The sequence below is a fragment of the Apium graveolens genome, chromosome 3 (assembly GCF_009905375.1).
Source record: "Apium graveolens cultivar Ventura chromosome 3, ASM990537v1, whole genome shotgun sequence".
NCBI classification, from domain to species: domain Eukaryota; kingdom Viridiplantae; phylum Streptophyta; class Magnoliopsida; order Apiales; family Apiaceae; genus Apium; species Apium graveolens.
Window position 1 is genome coordinate 259,386,311 of NC_133649.1, and position 8,044 is coordinate 259,394,354.

The 8,044-nt window shown below is 38.4% G+C and overlaps 1 non-coding gene across 1 annotated transcript; it reads left to right on the top strand.

The window, feature by feature from the left end:
- The first annotated feature begins 1,973 nt into the window (after positions 1–1,973).
- LOC141715717 (small nucleolar RNA R71) lies at positions 1,974–2,080 on the top strand. Its single transcript, XR_012572469.1, has one exon. It is a non-coding gene; the product is annotated as a small nucleolar RNA R71 (small nucleolar RNA).
- The last annotated feature ends 5,964 nt before the right edge of the window (positions 2,081–8,044 follow it).

The following is an 8,044-nucleotide window of genomic DNA, read 5'->3' on the forward strand; positions in this document are numbered from 1 at the left end:
CCGATTTGAATTCTCTCAAAATCCTTAAGAGCTTGTCTTCCTCACTACCTGAAAGGTCAGCTGAAATAATAACAGGTAACGTAGATGAATCACCTAAAAAAGCATACCTCAAGTGTTCAGGTAATGGTTTGAGCTCCAAGGTAGGTGCTTCCTCTATTGATGGTTTGAGCTTCCCTTAAGCATTCTTAAGGTCAGAAGTACCAAGAGATTCAAATGGTATGTCGAGCTTTCGCTTCCATGGAGAAGCGTTCAGATATTGTAATTGCTCGTTGCTATCTTCATCATCGCTGTCAAAATCCCCCACTAAGGCCTTTTCCAATGCATCAGACATTAGCATGTGATCGAGTACCGAAGTAACTGCGGAATCAATCACATCCACTTTTAAACACTCCTCATCTTCTGTAGGGAATTTCATTGCCTTGAATACGTTGAAGGTCACATCCTGATCTTGGACCCGCATAGTAAGTTCCCCTTTTTGCACATCTATCAAGGTACGTCCAGTAGCCAAGAAAGGCCTCCCCAAGATTATGGGAATCTTCTTATCTTCCTCAAAATCCAGAATAACAAAATCTGCAGGAAAGAAGAGCTTATCCACCTTGACGAGCACATCCTCAACTATGCCCCTTGGGTAAGTAATGGAACGGTCCGCCAATTGTAGCGACATGTATGTGGGTTTTGGATCAGGCAGATCCAGCTTTTTAAAGATCGACAAGGGCATCAGATTAATGCTTGCTCCCAAATCACAAAGGCACTTGTCAAAAGTTAGATTGCCAATGGTGCAAGGAATGGTGAAGCTTCCTGGATCTTTCAGTTTTGGTGGTAACTTTTGCTGCAGAACAGCGCTGCATTCTTCCGTGAGAGCAACGGTTTCAAGGTCATCCAGTTTCACCTTCCTTAAAAGAATAGTCTTCATAAACTTCGCATAACTAGGCATTTGTTCCAGCGCCTCAGCGAAAGGTATATTGATGTGAAGTTTCTTGAACACCTCCAGAAACTTCCCGAACTGTCTATCCAGCTTTTGTTGCTGCAATCTCTTAGGAAAAGGTGGTGGAGGATAGAGCTGTTTCTCCCCTGTATTAGCCTCAGGTAGAGTGTGTTCAACAGTAGTCTTCTTTGGTTCCGCCACTTTCTCCTTTTGCTTAGATTCTTCATCTCTAACTTCAGCTTCGACTTCTTTTGCCTTTTCAGCATCAGCTACTTTTCCAGACCTTAAGGTAATAGCCTTGACTTGCTCTTTAGCTTCCTTCCTGCCTGGTACTTCCGTGTCACTGGGAAGAGTGCCAGGTTGACGATTGAGCACTGCATTGGCTAATTGACCGATTTGATTTTCCAAGGTCTTGATAGAAACCGCCTGACTCTTGCACAACAGCTTAAGTTCCTCAAAATCAGCACTAGTAGGTGCAGCTGCACTTCCCTGTTGAGGATATGATTGCCTTGTAGCATACTGCTGTGGTTGCTGGAATCCAGGTGGGTTAAACTGTTTACTTACTCCTTGCTGATATGTTGGCTGAATAGCATTCTGATTATTCCCCCAGCTGAAATTTGGATGATTTCTGTTGTTAGGATGATAGGTCGCTGGCACAGGCTGCTGTTGTCGCTGATAATTATTCACATACTGAACAGATTCGTTGACAAGAGAACACTGATCCGTAGCATGAGAACCTGCACAAAGCTCACAAACCATAGCTATTTGATTAACTCCATACGTAGCCAAAGAATCAACCTTCATTGATAGCGCTTGGAGCTGGGCTGCAATAGCGGTGGCTGCATCAACTTCCAGAATACCTGCTACCTTGCCTGACGTCATCCTCTGAGTTGGGTTTTGATGCTCATTTGCAGCCATTGTCTCTATAAGATTATACGCCTCAATATAGCTTTTAGCCCATAAGGCTCCTCCAGCTGCTGCATCGAGCATGGGCCGAGATTGGGCCCCCAAACCATTATAAAAACCAGTGATTACCATCCAATCCGGCATTCCATGATGTGGACATTTTCTCAACATTTCCTTGTAGCGTTCCCAAGCCTCGCACATAGATTCTGTAGGTTGCTGCGCAAACTGAGTAAGAGCACTCCTCATAGCAGCAGTCTTTGCCTTGGATAAAACTTCACCAGAAACTTTTGCGCAAGATCTTGCCATGTAGTGATGGACCCAGCTGGTTCAGAATGTAACCAGTCTTTAGCCTTATCCCTCAGTGAGAATGGGAAAAGCCTCAACTTGATAGCCTCATCAGTCACGCCATTATACTTAAAAGTGCTGCAGATCTCGATAAAATTCCTTATGTGCATGTTGGGGTCTTCAGTTGCCGCTCCTCCAAAAGAAACAGAATTCTGCACCATCTGAATAGTGCCCGGCTTGATTTCAAAGGTGTTAGCTTGAATAGCCGGATGAAGGATGCTTGACTGAATGTCATCAATTTTAGGCCGAGAAAAATCCATAAGAGCTGGATCAGCTTGAACAATACGATCTCTCATGTTTACTGGTTCTTTCTGCTCAGTTCCTGAATCCGAATCCTCAAAATCTAACTTCTCCGGAGTATCAAGAACTTCGTATTTCTCCTCATCTGTATCTAAGGTCCTCTTGCGAGCACGAGAACGAGTTTGCATAAATGCTTGCTAAAGTACCTGAAACACAACCGAAAAGAGTAATTAACTACTACGTCCTAATCACTGAGTCTTAATGACCAATGATGGTAAGTACATAAACTAAACAAATACGCCGAGTCCCCGGCAGCGGCGCCAAAAACTTGTTAGGGCGAAATCACGCACTAATATTCACGCAAGTATACGCGTTCGCAAGTAATAACTTTCTAGTTCGTTCCCTCAGAGACTCAGACTAAGTTATTGTCTAAATTAACTCACTCACCAATGTATGATTACTTCTCAATGTTAAGATAATAACACTTAAAATTGTTGATTAAATATTAACTATAATTAACTACTTAATTAACAACTTAACTAACACTTCAATTTATCAATAATAAAACACTCATGAGATCACAACTTCATTATTACTTCCTTCTATAGCCATTGTTATTACCTTTAGCATGTGACAGTGATGATATTAATCGAATAACACGAAACTGATAAAAGCCAACTTTCATTGTACTAATACCATTCTACCAAGCATCCACAATTAAGATAGAAGTTGAATAGTCATCAATTATGTTGAGTTCCCATATGTCTACAGAAATTGACAACACAACGATTTAAGCACAAGTTATTCCTTTTGATTACATAGGGCAAATAAAACTGTTAGAGTTACCCACTAATCATGCACAACGTACATGAACCTATGCTAGCATGGCAAGTTCTAAATCTCAAGATCCACCATCGCTTCACAAGAGATTAACACCCTATATTATATGTTCGCGACGCACATAAGACGAATACGCACAACCAATACTAGATATCATGCAATTATCACACACTAAAGTATTAAACAATTAACTAAAGAATTTCATAATAAATCCGTTGCAACCCCATGATCACGATTAGCCCATAATAGAACTTATCGCCATCATGGGTTCATATGAAGTCATGATGAACAACACAAGAAAATAATAACTAAACTAATTATATTAAAACAGAGTACGTCACAAGAGTAAATAAGTCAAAGCAAGAAAACTAGCATCCAACGTTACAACGAAACAAGAATCACAAGAATATATGCTTCCTCTTCGTTGCGGTATGCTAAATCGGTCTTCTTCCTTATCTCCTTCGCTTCTTGCGTAAAACACAATCTAAAACATAATCTCCTTCTTATTCTCCATGAAAACGTCTCAAATCTACTTATATAATAGTCCCATAAAACTCAGATTACATAGAAGTTGGAAGCCAAACAGAAGTAGAAGTCTAAAATAATTCAGCTTTTTCCCCGACCCTGCGCGGCCACTCGGCATTTCTGCACGGGCGCGCAAGGCTGCTGCGCGGCCGCTCAGCATTGCTGCGCGGGCGCGCAGGACCCTACTGGAAAAATTCCAGGTTTGCTCCGTTTCTTCGCCGTAATCTGCCCGTTCTTTTCCTCTTGCAATGGTGAACACATGCCAAGGCTTATTCTTGATGATTCCTCCTCCGAAATGCAACTAATACCCTGAAATGCATAAACACTAGAAAAACGCATCAAATACACAAAATACTTGATTTCAAGACACCAATTTAAGCCATTTTAAGACGTTCTAAGTGGTATAAAATTCCACTTATCAGCACTGGAAGAGGAACTACAAGGTTTACCTTGCAGAATTAAAGAAGAAGAAGGGTAGTGAGACTACCGCTTCTGATTCAGGTATGTTCATGATAGAAGTGAATATGTCATTAAATCAAATTTCTACTTGGGTATTAGATACTGCCTGTGGTTCTCAAATCTGCAATTTGTTGCAGGGACCAAGGAGAAGTAGGACTCTTGAGGAAGAGGAGGTGATTCTACCGATGGAAAATGGAGCAAGAGTTGCTGCTGAAGATGTAGAATCATTTCATATGCCTACGGGCAAGACTATTGTTTTAAATAATTGTTATTTTGTTCCCTCGATTGTGAGGAATATTATTCCCATGTTAGACTTGGCTGGATTTTCATTTATTATTGAGAATAATGAATGTTCTATTCTTAGAGATAATATTCTTTATGGACGTGGTGCTTTAAATAATGGTCTGTATATGTGTGACATAATTTACTTCAGATTGAACAAACTAATAAAAGAAAAGGGATGATGAAAATCTAACTTTATAGTGGCATTGCAGTCTCCATTTAGTAGACATGGATAGAGGACTGCAAATTTGCTAGGAATGGTACACACAGATGTATGTGGACCAATGTCTAAGCAAGCCATGGGTGGATTGAAAGGCATATGTCATAGCCTACTCGTTTATTCGAGTATTTAACTCAACTCAAATAAGAATGTAATAAGTAAATAGTGGATTAATCATCAGAGAGATCTCACAATGTAACATCTGTCAAAGAATAAAGAAACATTGTTCATCTGCAGACTTGAAGATTCACTGGAAGAAGTTCAAGAATTTGATCATGCCTCAGTGATATAAATCAAGATCGTGGATTTAATCAAGTGACAGAGATCTCGTCAAGGTATCATTTATTACAAGGATTTAATCAGAGTATCAAAGTCAAGACATGAAGAAACGTCACGAAAGTTAGTCACTCATGAACCAGACAGTACATCGAGTGTCAGCATTGAAGTGGCGGAATTGATTCATAAGTCTCAGTGACTTTCAGAAGATTGTCAGAAGAATGGATGCTGCTCAGGGTTAGTATTAATTCTCTATTAATTAATTAAGTCATATAATTTAATTAAGAAAATAAATTATATCTGCAAAGATTAATTTATTGATTAATTGAATTAAATTGATTAATTAATTTAGAATTAATATTAAGGATTTACAAGATTTTAATTGATTTAAAATCTGCTTAAATTCAGCAAGACAATTTATTTGAACTAGTATGACAATCGGTATGACAATTGATAGTCATACCGAAAGTCATGCCAATACATTTAATTGTCTTATTAGAATTTCTGTTTAGATTAAAATCTGTTATTAATTCAGCAAGACAATTTATTTGAACTAATATGACAATCGGTATGACAATCTATAGTCATACCGAAAGTCTTGCTAGCTCATTTTTAATTGTCTTGCTAGTTGTAAACATTGTCCTACCGAAAGTCTCACAAGCTTAAAGGATTGTCATTCCAATTCAATCTACTCGGCTGTGTTGTTTAAAAGAAGCAGAAGACCAGTTCATAAAAAAAGAAGCAGGCAATCAAACAGAATACATACTCAAGAACAAAAAGAAAAAGGAGCAGAAAAATATTACATCTCATCTGCAACTTCAAGATCAATTTCTAGATTGTAAAGTTAAATCCAATCAACTAGAAATACTTATCTTGTTCTTGTGTATCAATCTAGCGGATTAAAATCCCTAGAACTTAATCTCAACTCGCATTTAGCATTTGATCTTTTAATTACAAAAATAGAAAAAGTTCATGTCGAATTTATTCTAGATTTGTAATAATTGATTTGAGATTAATCCCTTATAACCGATACCGTAGTTGTAACACCTTTCAAGTTTAATAAAAGTTTTATTTAACTTGAATTTTGTTTCACAATTTTATTCCGCATTTTATTCGATTAAACGGTATTGTTTGCATTCAACCCCCCCTTCTACAAACAAATTGGGACCTAACAATTGGTATCAGAGCCTTCTGATTAACGTACAAATCTAGATCCTAGACTTTTGTGTTTCTTTCACTTCTTGAATTTTTTATTCACTCAAAAAATTCATAATGACTACACAAAAAGTTGAAACCGTTAAAATTCCACTTTTCGATAAAGAAAATTATGTTATGTGGAAGAAGAAGATGCTACTGTTTTTACAGGTTGCTAATCCCAAATATTTGCAAGTGTTGAAGAAGGGTCCAAAAATTCCTATGGTTATGGAACCAGAGGTAATAGAAAATGATGTGGTGATCACCAAAGCGAGGACTTATGTGAAGGATCCTGAGGACTTCTCTCCTGCTGAAATAGAAGAAGCTTCCCTGGATGCTAGCCTTCAATTAATCTTAGTAGATTCCCTTAATCCCCTGATGAATAGACATGTGATGAATTGTAAAGATTCCAAACATATCTGGGAAACTATTGAGATTATTAATGAAGGCACAGAGGAAGTTAGGGAGAACAAACTAGAAATCCTAACCTCTGAGTATGAATACTTTAAATCCAATCCAGGAGAAGGAATCACTGAAGTGTTTGAGAGGTACAATGCATTGATCAACAACCTGAACATTAATGGTAAATACTATTCCATCAGGGAGGTCAACAAAAAGTTCCTTTTAACACTGCCAACTCATCTCGAACATAGAATCACTGCCATAAGAGAAGCAAGAGATCTGAGTGAGATTTCTTTGGAAAGGCTCTATGGTGTGTTAAAGACTTATGAGTTGGAGCAGATTCAGCAGAAGGAAGTTTACGGGAAAGGAAGAGTGGTCAGCACGTCTACTGCTCTAGTAGCTGATGAACAACAACAACAACCACAATATCAACATCAATCTCAACAGTCAGAAAGAATGGTACAGTCTTCCAAGGTTGAAGATAATGTGATAGTAGCAGAATTTGATTCTCCTACTACAAATCAATCACGAGATGATTATTATTCCTTGGAAGAACTGGAGCAATTGGAGGATGAGTCAATGGCCCTGATTGTCAAGAGATTCTCAAATGTCAGATTCAAAAGGAATCCCAAGTTCAAGTACAAGTCCAACTACAACAGATTCCAGAAAGGTGGATCTTCATCCTCTAACACCAGCAGTGGTGGGTATAAAACAGGGATGGTTGATCGAAGCACCATTCGATGCTTCAACTGTAATGAGTTGGGACACTTTGCCACAGAATGCAGGAAGCCAAAACAAGCTAGGAAGAACTCTTACGATTCTAATCAAAAGAGTAAATCTGAAAGGGCGTACCTGGCAAAGGGAAGAAGCTGGGATGATACTGACAGTGAAGATGAAGAAGTTGGGAATCTTGCTCTCATGGCTAGTAATGCAAGCACCTCATCGTCAAGAAAAGAGGTAAAATTTACTGATGCTGAATTAGTTTATCATCTAGGAGGTTCCTTAGATTGTGCTCGTCGTGATAATGAATTGTTAAATCAACTAATCAAAGACCTTGAGAAAGAGGTCAATGAATTAAGACTTGTGCACATTAATCAAGATAAACTAAAAGAACAAGTATCTTTTCTAGAGAATAGAGTTGACTGTTATAGACAACTCGAAACTATTCTCAAAGACAAGATCACCGGTCTTGAGGCTAAGGTTAAAGCTTACTTTAATTCTTGTTCGAAGTCCAAAGAGTTTTACAATAAGCAGGCTGTTAATCAAACACATGGAATAGGTTATGATTATAATGCTGCTATTGGAAAATTAGGCATAAACTCCCTTCCTCATGTATGTGCTAAAGGCAGGGAAGTACCACATGTGCTTAAGGGTGTTGATGAACCCCTCTATAAATAATCAATTGCTGAACCATTTGATGAGACCTCTTT